The sequence below is a fragment of the Mirounga angustirostris genome, unplaced genomic scaffold, assembly GCF_029215605.1.
Source record: "Mirounga angustirostris isolate CCGP_5_RB_7025 unplaced genomic scaffold, mMirAng1.0.hap1 SCAF_3, whole genome shotgun sequence".
NCBI lineage: Eukaryota > Metazoa > Chordata > Mammalia > Carnivora > Phocidae > Mirounga > Mirounga angustirostris.
In genome coordinates this window covers 109,142,413-109,157,891 of record NW_026991711.1, presented here as the reverse complement: position 1 = coordinate 109,157,891, position 15,479 = coordinate 109,142,413, and the positions used below count along the sequence as shown (strand labels likewise).

General features: G+C 35.1%; 1 protein-coding gene and 1 non-coding gene across 2 annotated transcripts in view; one reads left to right on the top strand and one right to left on the bottom strand.

The window, feature by feature from the left end:
* Positions 1-15,479, top strand: part of LRP1B (LDL receptor related protein 1B) — a 1,839,752-nt gene that overhangs the window by 17,498 nt on the left and 1,806,775 nt on the right. The window lies entirely within an intron of this gene.
* Positions 11,207-11,311, bottom strand: LOC123840119 (small nucleolar RNA U13). The gene has a single exon (XR_006789927.1). It is a non-coding gene; the product is annotated as a small nucleolar RNA U13 (small nucleolar RNA).

Here is a 15,479-nt window from a genome sequence, read left to right as displayed (position 1 = left end):
CAAAAAAGCTCAAAGAGATGTAAGTATAGAATAGAGATATATAAATCACCAACTCACAATCACTGTAGTTATTATTACATTTTATTACTGTATATATGTATTTACTGCCTACAGTTGGCAGTTAATATCTCTTAAAAGCCAGTGAAATTATAGTAGGAAGAGCAGAACTGTTGCAGAGTCTGCAAAAGGATTAGGCAGAGGAATGGTAGGGAGGAATGACATCCACGTCTCACTCAGTTTACCAAGCTTTGTGCCCTAGTCTGGGGTTACATTGGACCAGAGGGGGTTACTTTTTCTAATTAGCATAAAGATGTCATGTAAGCTATTGCTGTCCTAGATGGGAACCTTCTTTTTTTTAAGATTTTATTTATTTATTTGACAGAGAGAGACAGTGAGAGAGGGAACACAAGCAGGGGGCAGTGGGAGAGGGAGAAGCAGGCTTCCCGCTGAACAGAGAGCCTGATGTGGGGCTCGATCCCAGGACCCTGGGATCATGACCTGAGCCGAAGGCAGACGCTTAACCGACTGAGCCACCCAGGCGCCCCAAGATGGGAACCTTCTAAACACAGGGAATTGAAGGTACAAAGTTAGTGAGGAGCAAGAGAATTGACCTAAAATAAGTAGTTCTGTGGTTCACTATGGTTAATTCAAGAACTCTTGAACAGTAAGATGTGTAGAAAATGTTCTTTATAATTCAGTGGACCTAAGGTGGGCTTTTTAAAGTCATCTCTAGAAGAAGTCATCTAAAATCTAAATAGGGGCACCTGGGTGGTATAGTTGGTTAAGCATCAAACTCTTGGTTTTGGCTCAGGTCATAATCTCAGGGTCATGAGATCTAGCTCTGAGTTGGGCTCTGTGCTCAGCATGGAGTCTGTCTGCTTGGGTTTCATTCTCCCTCTCCCTCTCCCTCTGCCCCTCCTTCCCTCCTCAAATAAATAAATAAATCTTTTTTTTTTTTTTTTTAGGATTTTGTTTATTTATTTGACAGAGAGATAGAGAGAGAACACAAGTAGGCAGAGTGGCAGGCAGAGGGAGAGGGAGAAGCAGGCTCTCCACCGAGCAGGGAGCCCGACGCGGGGCTCAATCCCAAGACCCCAGGATCATGACCTGAGCCGAAGGCAGCCGATTAACCGATTGAGCCACACGGGCGCCCCAATAAATAAATCTTTAAAAAAATAAAATCTCTAAATATAATTGATGAACTACTTTATAATAAAAAAGAAACGTCAAAGAATAACTTTCGGTATATATTTTCCTACTCCCTTCTGACATTAGTCTCTAAAAATATAATTTATTTTTTCTTCAAATAGCTTACAAGGACATTTTGACTACAGTAAAACAGAGAGTTACTCCCACAACTTGCTAACTTAGCAGTAGTGCTTCAAGTCCTGACTTTGTGTTCATGTATTGAATGTCCTGTGGGGATACGCTGCTATGTTGTATCTGAAAGTAGAAAGAATAACTTATTGGTAATCTAGACTACTTCTCTGATTTGGGGGGTGATAATAAAATGGCATTTTTTTTTGTTTGTTTTTACGGGTTAAAAACAAAAGTTTTCAAGTTTTTATTATTTATTTTTACCCATAGAAGGCTTTTGCATTTGCCTTAAAAAATAAACAGGTGGGGGCGCCTGGGTGGCTCAGTTGGTTAAGCGACTGCCTTCGGCTCAGGTCATGATCCTGGAGTCCCTGGATCGAGTCCCGCATCGGGCTCCCTGCTCGGCAGGGAGTCTGCTTCTCCCTCTGACCCTCCCTCCTCTCATGTGCTCTCTCTCATTCTCTCTCTCTCTCAAATAAAAATAAATAAAATCTTAAAAAAAAAAAAATAAAAAAATAAAATAAACAGGTGGGGGCAGGAGGAACATTCGTTGCTTCTTTTATTCTCCACAGGCATTACTATATTTATTAAAAATGCTAATTTTTTTTTCCATGAAGAATGATGTGATTGTATAATGCCAAGTAAATGTTTAATGCCTCCAAGTGATAAATTTACATAAAGGGTAGTTTGCTTTCTCATCAGAGTGTGTGTGCTAAAGATTTTCTGTCAGAAAGTCAGAATGAAGAGAAAATCAAGGCTTAGCTTTGTGTCTTTTAATACGACACATATCATTCTATACAGCTTTTGAAAACGACTGAACCAGGTATCATTTTTGAATGTTAACACTGTACTCTGCTGATGCTATTATTTTCTCTCCAGGTAGGGGGACTATGAGGGATGCCTGATAGGCACGCTTTACTTGTCATTAGGAAGAGCTACTCTTTACGTAAAATAATCTGAAAATTTAAAAGTATGTTTTTTTCATTATTTTTGTCTTTTAAACCCAAAACTGCTAAAATTTTGCTTTCCTGCAAAGCAATAAAGACAAATAGTTCTAGGCAAAATATGTACAATGTTAATCTTGGGTTTCCTTTACTAAAGAAACATAATTTGTTAGAGTAAGCCAATAGTTGAAGATTTTTTGTATCTGATCAGTTTATAGATACTACAAAAAATGTTTTTGAAAATAGAAGAAGATGCCCTCTTTAAATAAGCATTACTTTTATGTTGCTACTATAAGCAACACAGAATTACTATAGAGACTGTCCAAGTTATACTGTTTTAATCTTGCTATTATATTTTCTACATGGTGGATTCAAGCCTTGCTCTAGTATTATAGAAATAGGAGAAAAAGACATTAGAACATTTCTAGGGTGTTAAAGTGAGTTAACATCATAAGCACCAACTGTCAGCAAGCTTTGGGGAGCCAGCAGGGAACCATGTTTTCTCACATAATGGATGTGTGGTCACGGATCTCATTAAGCAATAACAATCTTTGGGAAATGGTTGTTTCCTCCCCAAGTCCACTCTAAATGTACTCTTTCCTAGTCCACTGAGGTTCATGCTGCTTATAAGGTCATCATGCTCTTTTTTTTTTTTTTTTTGAGGTATTTTATGTTTTGTAACAGAAGAATCCTATCACATAAAAATTGAGATATTTGTCTCTCAAAAATCCATTGAAAAGGAAACCAGTGCTTGAGACTCACTAGGAAAGTTCTTGGATAAGCATAGTTTCTGTGATAAATTGTTCTGAGGTAATGAATGAGACACCCACCACTTGACATGCTCAGTAGTTTTCACCTGGAGTCAGTTGGGGGAAATATGCAAATGATCTAACTCCAGTGACCTTGGCAAATAAATTCTACAAGCCAGTTTTAACCAAAATCTGTAACTGAAAATTTAGTTCATCTTGTTAACCCATACAAAAATGCTAATGATCAATTAAAGGGGGTATTTGAAAAAGGAAAAAAAAATGTATATATCCCAACCACTTGGTCATCAATGAAAAAGTGTTGGATGTCCAAGTGTCCTCATTCAGCCTTGTCTGATTTTAGTACTTTAATACGTTAGTCCTTTAGATTCTCATATAGCTTGTGTTTCAAATGAAAGCAGTTATAGGAAGTGAGAACGATGGTGCCATGAAGTAATCATTAAGATGAGAAGGACTCTAAACATGTGAATTCTACTTTCATTCATTGATGGATTTTTTTCTCCCAAGAGGAGCATAGTAGTCAGTGGCATATGCAACCCATGCTTTAGTGAATTTGTTTTTCTTTTTAATTATTAAATATCTACTGATAAATTACTTGCAAATTACACCCCTAGCAGAGAATATGAAGAGACTGACCATATTCCTTTTGATTTTCCAGCTAACCTTAAATCTAGGATTGCTCTTTCACGTGGAATTGAAGATGAATAATAACTTATTTGAGAAAAAATAATTTAAGGTAATGATCGAGGCTCTAAAATCATAGGAAATATTCACTTCAGAAAACACATCTATTCTATATTTGTTTATAGAGAGCTCCCTGTAAATTAATTTTTATATTTGAGCCATCTTATGCATCTTATTTTTTTAAGAAGGGAAATATGTTTGACTTTCAGAAAAACAATATATTAGAAAACTCTTTGGAACCATTAAGATATATTTGTGGCCTTAAATTCTTGGGGTGTAATACTTTTGTCTAAGAATTATAATAGTAGAATAAAGCAAAGTGCTTAGGAACAGAATCTGTTTTTATTAAAATATATATCTTTATTGTGTATGCATTTTTACAAACCTTATTGAGTGGTATTATTTTTTTTAGCCTAGAAAATATTGTAAAATAACGGTAAATGTAAATACTTTAAAATATGTCAAAATTTCTTTCTTCTTTTTTCTTTCTTGCTCATCTTTGCACACAATTAATCAACTATGTGAATCAACTTAATCAGAAAAAGACATTTGTTTACACTTAAGACCTCTGTTTATTGTAATTAAGGCAATATTACAGTTTAAATATAAAGTTTTATATTAACTTTATAATATACTTTTTTATACTGACATGTATGTGTTCCATTAATTAACTATTTCAGCTAAATGAGAGTTAACATATATATGCAATCAATTTTTTTTTTAAGATTTTATTTATTTATTTGACAGAGAGAGACACAGCGAGAGAGGGAACACAAGCAAGTGGGAGTGGGAGAGGGAGAAGCAGGCTCCCCACTGAGCAGGGAACCCGACGTGGGGCTCGATCCCAGGACCCTGGGATCATGACCTGAGCCGAAGGCAGACGCTTAACGACTGAGCCACCCAGGCGCTCCTGCAATCAATTTTTAAAGAATGCAGTAAAACCTCTTAGTACATATCAGACATAATATAATTTTTACCTTTGAAAATATTTTATTGCTGCTAGATTTTTCAAGGGCTTCTTTATTAAAACTAATTATTAAACTCTAGAATTTGTCTTAGCATGCTATGAAAAATGATCCAGGATTTGAAAATGAGATGCAGGGAGGTAAAAGGCTGCTCACACTGAGCAATGGCATATTCCAAGTGACAAAAAATAAAAGGTATTAAATTCTGGTATATTTTGTGTATTAATGGCATAAAATTACAATGGAATATAGAGTAGCCCTGAAGTCAAAGACTTTGCTTTGTATCCAGGCTCCAGCTTCTGCTGCTTCCTAACAGAGTAACCATGAACGAATCACATATTTTCTCCAAAACTGAATTTTTGTATCTGTAAAATGTAATAAATGACAACTTATTATATGGTGTTGTTTTAAAACTGAGCAAGAAGGGGCATCTAGGTGGTGTTGTCAGGTGAGTGTCTCACTCTTGGTTTCGGCTTAGGTCTGATCTCCAGGTTCTGAGATTGAGCCCCCATTAGGCTTGGCACTTAGCATGGAGTCTGCTTGAGGTTCTCTCTTGCTCTTCCTCTGCTCCTCCCTGCTCATGCTCTCTCTCTCTCTCAAATAAAGTAAATAAATAAATAAATAAATAAATAAAAATCTTTAACTGAGTAAGAAAATCAAAGTGCTTTCCAAATTCTATAGCACGTTTTACAGAATTAAAACTTAATTATTCCACAACAATATTAAAGAAAGTCAGTTCACTTTTGTGATTTTTTTCAGTTTCCTATTTTGGAATCTTTATTTCTTTTGTTTAATTCTCATTTCCTTAACTTACTTGTATGGATGGCAGGAAAACACAACTCACTAATAATTTACTATATGAAAAATATTTGTTGTGGACATGCTAGATAAAATTAGACTTACAAGAAAAAGTGTGAGTGACACAGTAATGAAAAACCATCATTTCTGTGTTAGAAAAAAAAAATGAGGCCGAAATGTGGCAAACAGGACTTCCGAGGGGTGGCAGATATGTATACAAGCAACACAGCAGCTCATTTTTTGTGATGACAAGTGCCTTAAGTGAAGTGAAATGAGATACTGTAGAAGTTCAGCTTTCATGTTGTATAAATCTAAGTACTTTTAGAAAATAAGGTTAAGTAATATTTTATCTAATTTAACCTTAGGAGCCTTAGAACAGTAAACAACCCCAAGGAACACATGAAATAAGACACTGTTATCCAAAATGTTTCATGAAGAGAAATAGTCGTATTAATAATTGAAACATAAACATAAAATAATATAAAATATGAACCATTGCTAGGCAGTAGATTTAATGTTAATTCTAGACCCTGAAGAAGTTTTTGAAATATAAAGTTATTGTGGTTTATTAAAAAAAATCTTCAGTATTAATGAATTATTTCTGGAAATTTGTAAGCTTGTACCAATTATAACATTTTGATTGATCACCTTTCAAACCAAATGTTTAAGAACTTAAGATTTGTCTCTTACGCTTAAGTGGCTACCAAATCACTCATTCTATGTAGCATATTGCACAGAAAATATTTTAATTCTTAACTGAATTTTTTCAAAACTCTACATTTTGCAAATTATATAGCCCTGTATGAAAGTTAGCAATGAAAAGTATCATCCCACCCATACTGGCCCTCCTTAATAGAATGTATCAAAGAAGAAATGACATCTTCATCATTGTCAATGCTGGACGTAGGCATTTATACAATTTTTTTCATTGAAAAGAACTAGGAAGTTCAATCCATTTACCATTCTGCTACTAGAATGACCTTTGAAATAACCCAAACAGATCTTCTGTCTAAACCTCCTCAATGGGTGGTCTTTTTTTAGAATAAAGTTTTGCCTTTAGAATAACATGTGACCTTCTTGCCAAAGCACAGGGGGTAGAGATGACCTGGAGTTTGCTCTCTGCTTTGGGCTCATCTCTAGTCCGGTGGGCTTGGTGCCCTTTCCCATCTTTGCAAATCAGCCTATGATTTCCCTCAAAGCACTTGCCAGGAACTGTTGCTATTGTTATCCAATGTTAATATCTTTTGGGCTCCCTGAGGGTAGGGAATACATTTTTATTTCTATCACTGACATGTAACATCTGGAAGTGGTAGGAAGTTTAAGACAGATAAGTAAATAAAACTAGTTATTTCCCCAACTGGTCTTGAAAAAGCCCAATTTGAGAGCGTCTCATAGGCGTAGGCACTAACTCTTTGGAGTTCTCCAGATGTTTAAGTAATGAAGGTATGAATTGTTCATTGCTTGCTTGTTTAAAGACTGGTTGAATACAGGGCGCTGTTAAGCGTCTGCCCTCAGCTCTGGTCAGGCTTCCTGCTCAGGCCGGGAGCCTGCTTCTCTCTTTCAATCTGCCACTCCCCCTCCTTGTGCTCTCTCTTTCTCTCTCTCTGTCAAATAAATGGATAAAATCTTAAAAGAAAAAAAAAAAAAAGACTGGTTGAATATAAGGCTGAGAAAATGATTGAGAAGGTATGTAGCCACTGTTTCCTGAGATGAGACCCAAGAAGCCCGGGTGAGCTGAGAAGAGACAGATTTTGAATGTATTGCTGCCTAACATGGGCTTGAGGGCAAATGCAGCCCTAATGATTTAAGTGTAAAGCAGAATATGTTTAAAAACCTTTATGACCCTGTGTTGAATCAAACTCATCTCTGACCCTTATAGCCACCCACAGTACTCAATCCAATATTTGGAAAATGGGTAGCTTTAAAGAAACTCCTTGGAGTACTGGTTTCAGACCAGACCTCGCTAAATCAAAGAGTGCCAGTTTCCTTTATGCCAAACATTACAATAAACCCCTCTGCAAAAGGAATAAAGACTGCTGAGAAATAACTGATGAGGCTTTTAATGTCAATAAATGTCATCTTGTGCATCAGTATTGTGAAAGTTTCCTTTTCACAAATGGAAGAGGGATTTTATAAACTCTCCTGTGAAATGATGGGGATTTAGAGCCGGCATTAGTAGACCCTGTAATAAAACAAATCCCTCCTTCAAGTCCCCCTTGAAGTGAAGAATGGCACTTGAACTTTTCATTTGGTAGTATGTGGATTAAAGCTATCCCTCCTCTTACCACTAAGGTGTGTGTCATCTTCTTTGCTATCTTCGTAAATATCCTACTGGGAGAAAGAGGAAGTGGAGAAGAATTGAGAAATAGCCTTTTGGCTTCATTAGACATTATTTGATTAAAGATTTGGAGGGTGCTGTGAAAATACATTTAGTTTTCTGACAATCTTGTAAATGAAGCTCAACAAGTATGCACCAGAGTACTGATCAGATACTTGGGAGGAAGCTTTTACACAGCTGATAGATCCTGCTAATGAATCCTGGATCGGCACAATATTTAATTTGGCTTTTCCTTATATATAGCAGGTATATAAGAATCAGCCAATAGCATGAGGTCAGAGATGTCATTTATTTGGCATATTGTGTTCATTAGAGTTTGTGACATATTCCAGCTTAAAATATTGTGCTATTCAGTGTATACGTATTTATAAAAAATCATTGGGCCATCTCTTGCAAGATTAGAATGTTAAATGGCATTTGTGAAAGACAAAAAATTTGCTTGTAACTTCATTAATTGTTTGGCTAAGGCTTCTTCCTTTATTATTTTTTTTTAACTGGAAAATTTGTACACCGCAAATGACTTTAGTTAGCTTCCTAGGTGGCTGCCAAAACCAAATAATCACATTAAACTCAAAGTGCATTTTTTTTATATATTCAAAGAACATAAAGAACACAAAGAACACAGAGCTGGGTTTCTTTATTAATGAAACTATCACTATAAGAAAGACTATAATGATACTAGGTTTATCACTAATAGGAAAGAAAGATAAATAGTAATGTCTATATTTAAGGAACAGTTTATACATTTGTGTATACATTAATTTAACAGCATGATCTTCTGGGTTTCCAGGGACTAAAGCTATACATAACAACAAAACAATTTTATGAAAGTAATTCCCCCCAATTAATTTACATAATTAATGTGCATAATTTACATAATTATTTTCTTCTACGTGAAAATTAAGACTTAAAAATTACAACTTGAATAATTTGTTAGTAAAGTCATTCAAATATTAAAATATATGGTGTTTAAAGTAACGAATACATTAATTAACCCCTAACTCTCTACAGATCTTTAAGTCCGTGAGATTTTGGAGGAAGACTCTAACTCCCCACAGTACAGGATCCACTTCATACCAGTGAATCATATGTATCCTTTCCCCACAACTGAGAAAGAAAAAATGATATTGACACACTTACACCTAGGAGACATAAGCCCTGAAATTCAAGGAGTAATTACAATAGTGATTAGCTACCAAATTATTCTTAGTTCTTTTTTATTTCCACGTTAATTAAATTTCAAATGTAAGAGTTTTATCTTTTAAAACATGCCTATTTCAGTGTTTGCTAATATTTTTTATTTTGGTATAATTATCAGGTTTTCCATTATACCTAATTAAAAATACATCAAATAAATTTAGGGGGTCTTCTTTTCTATGTAAAATATCTTACTCTATTTTCTCTTTCATGGTTCAATTTTGTGGCATGAGTTTCATTAAAAAAGATTTGCTTTTTAAATTTTATTATCAGCAGGCAATTTATAAACCAGCATTTTCTTTAAGTAACTATAAGTATGCAATCAGTATGATTAATTTTGGATGCTTTCAAAATATTTATATCCGCAGTAGCATTCTTTCTACCTAGAAGGTGATAGGAACCTCGTCCTGATTTTTGGCTCCATAGGCATGGTTACCAGATCTTGTGAAGTGACTTCATGAGTTTAATGAGAGTGAAGTATCCTGGAGTACCATTCATGTTTTCCTTCTGATGCCATTTTTAGACAATTGGGGGAAATTGGAAGAGATTGGGGTGCAAAATGGTTCACAATGCTGTGTCTGTAGCATACACATGGCTACTGTTTTGAGACACTGCTGTAGGCTTTCAAACACATTTCCACATACTTTAAATCATTCTAAACAACATTCGTGTAAAAATATCAGCTCTTATTTCAAACGGAAGGAAATTTAGATTCACAGAAAGTTCAACAAACAGTAAGTGTCAAAGTTCCATAAAGTCTAGAACTCAAATCTTTCAATCTCCAAGGCCTTCATTTTTTTAACTATAACATCATAATGTAGCTTTCTGCTGAAACTATATTAATATTTAATAAAATACAATGTCATGACAGTAGAGCATTATCAGACTTTTGTTTTTTAACAAACATCTCAAAAGTAAAAGAAACATGTAAGTGTTTTTCTCTATAGATACTAGCTAGAACCCCACGGGAGGCTAAAAACTTGTTCTAATAATGGCTTATGCACTCAAAACATTTTGGGAGTTCTTATTTTGGAATTGCCTTAAAAGCCTACAGCATTTTCTTTTAAACTCAATGCTTTCAAATCTTGATTTCTGAAGCGTAAATTTGATTTTTTTTTTACATAATCAGAAGCCTTATAGAGGTGAGATATGTGAATGAAGTGATAAAGTTGACTTGTTATTTTGGTTTTGACTTTCAAATTTTTTTTTTAAAGATTTTATTTATTTATTTGACAGAGACAGAGATAGCGAGAGCAGGAACACAAGCAGGGGGAGTGGGAGAGGGAGAAGCAGGTTTCCCTCTGAGCAGGGAGCCCGATGTGGGGCTCCATCCCAGGACCCTGGGATCGTGACCTGAGCCGAAGGCAGACATTTAATGACGGAGCCACCCAGGCGCCCCTTGACTTTCAAATTTTGAAACAGATTTTAAGTTGTAGGTTGTATCTAAAGGTAACTGTAAGAGAAATATTTAAAAATAGTTTTCTTAATAGCACCAATAGAACATTAAGCAAGCTATCTATGTCTGCCTTGAAGGATAGCTTCATTTGGATTTTTTAGGACTGAAAGAATCATCCACAATTCTATTTTATCTGTATCTATCTATCTATCTGTCTATCTATCTATCTATTTACACACACACACACACACACTGATATATATAAAAACAGGTTTTATATTTGAGTGTGTATAAGATATGTAGACTATGTCTAACATATGCTTCATATCAAAATGTGTATAACATATGCAGAGAGACACACTAACATGTCTTGTATTTCAATTTTATGAAATATGAATGTAGCCAATTTCAATCTAAATCATGCAGATCATCTATGTAACTTAGATGTTACCTAGACTTCTCCCAAAGGAATGACTTATGTTCCTTAGTGAATGAATTTGAAGTGACATTTGAGAGGGTCCAGCGCCAACCTATACTGCTGAGGAGTCTAGCCTGTCTCTGGTCCACATCAACAGAGCAGTCACCACTGTTTGAGAATGAATTAGACTACATTGATCCTTTATTTCTTTAAATACAAATTCTGGAGCCCATTAACTCACCTATCCCCACTTCCCTTCCCAAGTTCACAAGCCAAATGCGCCCTCCCCCTCAAAAAAAAAAACAATTTTGGAGTAAGTTCAATTAAGAGAAGAATAATTTAAAAATAAATTTGCCTATGGAAATTTCTTTTTCCAAGTTCACATCAGATGAGTAATGGGATGAGGTCATAACAAGTGTTGGAAGGAGATGCATGTCACACAACAGCATGAACACCCAATCATTATACTTATGAACTACAAAAGGATCCTGGAAATTACTTCTTAAATTTTTTTTAAAGATTTTATTTATTTATTTGAGAAAGAGAGAGCATGAGTGGGGGGAGGGGCAGAGAGAGAGGGAGAAGCAGACTCCCCTTTGAGCGGGAAGCCCATTGCTGGCCTCCATGCTCTGGGCTCCATCCCAGGATTCTGAGATCATGATCTAAGCCAAAGTCTGCTGCTTAACCACTGAGCCTCCCAAGTGCCCCCTGGAAATTACTGCCCCCTTCCCTCCTTTTCTCTCTCCTTTTATCCTTGAGTCCCACTGTCCTCAAAGCAAAATAAAGAAGAAATATGTGGGTGGCGGGACAGTGAGTCCTTATAAGAGGAAGGCTAAATTGGAAATAGCTTACGAAGAACCAAAATCAATCTCAAACTATCAGTTTAATTTTATAATCATGTTGTAGAGTCATTAAAGAAGCTTGGTTATTACCATCGAGATTTCTTTTCTGGTTTAAAAGGTGAGAGGTTAATGGCTCATTTACTGAGGTATGCAGTTTTCTTTCATTTTTCACTTACAATTATCTTCACTTGTTTTAAAATGCAATGCAGTCTCCAAAATATTATTGTAGTTATTCATTATTTCTGTCAACTAAACTTTCTAAATCATAGATTTAAATGAATCACAAATAAGCATTAATAGATTTCAATCACTGAATGCCCACTTCCTGGAAGAAATGAATGGGGCAGATTTACTTTGGAAAATTTGCTTTCCGTGGCAGCTGGAGCACTGGGGCTCAGCAGATGTTAGTTTCTAAAAAGCTGGTATTCACTTTGGAAATGGACTCTGGATGTCGGTGTTGTCTTTCTCCATTGAATCAAATGTTTGTTGACAGAGCAATGTCAATGCTAATATATTTTTGACTGAAACAGTGGTAACTTCACAAAGAATCTGTGTTCTGTAAGCACTTCAGTGTGGTGCCTAGGTTGCCTGATATCTTAAGGCAAAGTCATGATTTCTAAACAACAGACCCTAAACTTCCTTTGAGGTTTTCATAGTTAGATCCAATTTTAGATAGGTAACATAAAACCAACTGTCCTTAAATTTAGTCTAAAAAATTACAGTGGTTTCATCAAGGAGTCATAATGTTTACAAATATAGAAAATCTCAGTTGTAATCACTATGGTAACATACACATTTGCATTGTTTATGAAATTAAAATCAACAACTTTTTTATATAGACTGCATTAGTTCTCTAGTTCACCAGGCTCCATGATAATTGACATCTCTCTAACACTTAGAATCCAGGTTACTATCCGGGGAGTGGTGTTATAATGAGGTTGTTGCCATAGAAACTTTGCAATCACTGACGCACTTATACTATTGGACCTTAAATGCTATGGCAAATTTAGAATTTTAAATCATTTAGAAAAGGAACGAATTCTGTGGGGATAGTGTATTATTCTTTTATCTGAAGTAAACCACTTGGGGGAACTAATTATTTTGAAAATCGAGGAAAGGTGCTTATTAGCACAATGGTGCCATTTGAGATCTAAGGCTTAGAGAAGAATTTGGTCTGGCAAATGCAGTTTACCAATAGGAATCCAGTGTCAGAAAATCCCAATGAATGTCAGTTTGATTTGGGATTGTTAATACTTAAAATAGCATGGAAAATGTTTTATACACATGAAATAAATAAGCTTGCTAAGGAAATATAGAAATGATAGATTGCCTGTCTTTAAACTATCAATTAACTATTAAATTTCTGTTTGAGATTGAAGCAGAAAATATTTTATCCTCCAAATCACGTTACTATTATAATCATATTATCTGCCTCTAATGTTAAATACAGGCTTTAGAATAAAATGGGTTTATTGCTTTATGGAACTGTACTGCCTTATAGTCATATTCTAAACTACTATTGCCAATTACCCTTTGAAGATAAAGCCCACTGGGATGATGGCCATCAAAGGAAAATATGGATTAGAATATCTCAATAAAATCAAGAAACCATGTTGAATCTGGTTTTGCACATGCATTACTGTTGAATAATGAGTTTTCCATCATTATGTATTGTGGCGTATGACAGAAGATTGCAGTGACTATATATATGTACTGGATATCAACCTGTTTTCTTCGCATTTTTATTCTATATAAATAATGTTTCCAAGCAGAAATGCACTAAGTTATTGCATGAGAGCTCATTTCCTGTTCATTTATTAAAAAATCATCCGTCATGGCAAGAGCCACTGTGCTGGCGCCTGGGTGGTTAAGTCGTTAAGCATCTTCCTTCAGTTCAGGTCATGATCCCAGTGTCCTGGGATCGAGCCCCGCGTCGGGCTCCTTGTTCAGTGAGAAGCCTGCTTCTCCCTCTCCCACTCTGCCAGCTTGTGTTCCCTCTCTCGCTGTGTCTCCCTCTGTTAAATAAATAAATAAAATCTTAAAAAAAAAAAAAAAAAGAAAGAGTCAACAGTATGTTTAGAGGAGAGAAGTGAGTTCAAATTAAGGAAGATCTACTTGAATTAACAAAAATGAATTCCAACTTTTGGAATTACATGTCTTTTGAAAGTTATCAGTAGTGCTGTTTAGAGTGCATTTCTCCTTTGTTTTCTCATTTAGCCGTGACTTAGTCCATTTAGATTGCTCAGAATAATATGAGGTCCCAAGTAAATTAAGGTTGATTTAACTTTAAGGTTGACTCTATAATTTCTCTCAATGTGTTATTCATCTATTTACTATAGCTCTACTTCTATGAGTGATAATAACAAAAAGAGTAATTTTATTTATTTTACTAACTTTGTCCCTGTTCAAGACAACTTAGATTTTTAAACTGTAGAGTTCAGGTTTTGTTTGTTCTGTATTTAAAGTTACAATAGGGTCTTAAAAACTGAAAATGAATACACATTTGAGAGTTTTTATGATAAAAGTAAAATATGTTTTCTAAGCTGAAAAGAAATTAAAGGAACATTTTAAGAATCCTCAAATGGGCCAGTTTCCTGTAATATCTACTTCTAAGTAATTCTTAACACTATGGAATAGTTTTGGTAATTCAAATATTCTTTAAAATTCATCAGTGCCCTTTGAACTATTGTAAACATTTCCCTAAATGTTTACAAATGCAGTTGTTCTATTACAGAGCATCAAAGAAGATTTAAGATTCAATGAGGCCTAAATGTATGTGGCACTTTTTTTTTTTTTTAAAGATTTTATTTATTCATTTGACAGAGAGAGACACAGCGAGAGAGGGAACACAAGCCGGCGGAGTGGGAGAGGGAGAAGCAGGCTTCCCACTGAGCAGGGAGCCCGATGCGGGACTCGATCCCAGGACCCTGGGATCATGACCTGAGCCGAAGGCAGACGCTTAAGGACTGAGCCACCCAGGTGCCCCTGTATGTGGCACTCTTGATGATGTCCTTGAAACTACTGAAAATATTTATTGAAAGCACACTTTCTACATCTGACCCCAAGCAAATTTCCTTCTTTATCTTTGTCAGGTTAGAGTTAATGTGGTGAGGTAGAGGAATATGAGCAGGAGGAGAATATCTACGTACTCTTGATTTGCTGATGGTAGAGGACCATGCAAGAGAGTAAGATTTTTTGTCGCTTATCCTTGTTCTTCTAGAACATTAAAAAGTAGAGAATTTAGATGGGGAAAATTATTAGACTTCGATGCTTCATTTTCAGGGACTTGTAAGGAGAAAAAGTGACACCATGTGATTTATCCTCATGACAAGATTGTAAAGAGAACAAGAAGTACAAAAACTCAATCTGTTGTTGTTACATTATTTACATTTGTACATGATGTCTTCTTTATCCTGAATGCCATATTTGAGTGCTACAGAATGGTAATATAGAATCTTCATAAAGATTTACAGAGCCAACTTCAAACAACTAACTTCTTAATTTAATGGTAATTATATGGTTTAAAAATGTACTTTCTTTTTGCGGCATTTTTTCAATAGATAGCTCTCTGTATGCTGACATTAAATCATTTTGATGTCCTTCAAAATACATACTAGCTTACTTAAGTTTTGAAATGTAAAGATCTATTTAGCTCTACATTTAGCAACTTTAAAATTGAAAAGTACCAGATATGATTTTCCAAATAATTTTTCAAATCAGTAATCTAACTTTAAAATGTTAATTGCTAATCCCCAAATCAAAATATTATATGAAATTAAACTGTTGCTTTCCTTTTTGCACATGTGCTACATT